The sequence below is a fragment of the Seriola lalandi genome, unplaced genomic scaffold, assembly GCF_002814215.2.
Source record: "Seriola lalandi dorsalis isolate HSWRI2012SDOR001 ecotype SW California unplaced genomic scaffold, Sedor1 jcf7180002051936, whole genome shotgun sequence".
Classification (NCBI taxonomy): Eukaryota; Metazoa; Chordata; class Actinopteri; order Carangiformes; family Carangidae; genus Seriola; species Seriola lalandi.
The window spans coordinates 1865-2344 of NW_019522489.1; positions in this window are offsets into that span (position 1 = coordinate 1865).

Here is a 480-nt window from a genome sequence, read left to right on the forward strand (position 1 = left end):
AACGCTCCGTGCAATATATTTCAATATTGTCAATACTTACGCACATTATGTAAATATCTCTACAAATGCACGTACTTATAATGTACATACCTTCTTCTTAGTAGTTAATTTGTTATTTTTCTACTTTATTCTACTTGTTTTTCTTCCACCTCGTTTTCCTATGGTGCAGTAGCAAGTGAATTTCCCCAGTGTGGGATCAATAAAGGTTCATCTAATCTTATATTACATTAATGATGTAGTAAGTGTTTTTTTTTTTTAATAAAATGATAGAAGTATGAAGTATATTTCTTCCTCCACGACTAAAATCTGCTTCCTTTAGAGGGCTGATGTCCACATTTCGTTTTTTCTTACATGTAAAATAAAGATCAGAATAAAACGTCAGTGAAGTGAAAGTAATGATTACGTTAAAGCCTCAGATCGTAACACAACACTCAACAGTATAAATACAACGTGTTTTGAGTGTTATTAAAGGTTATTAAT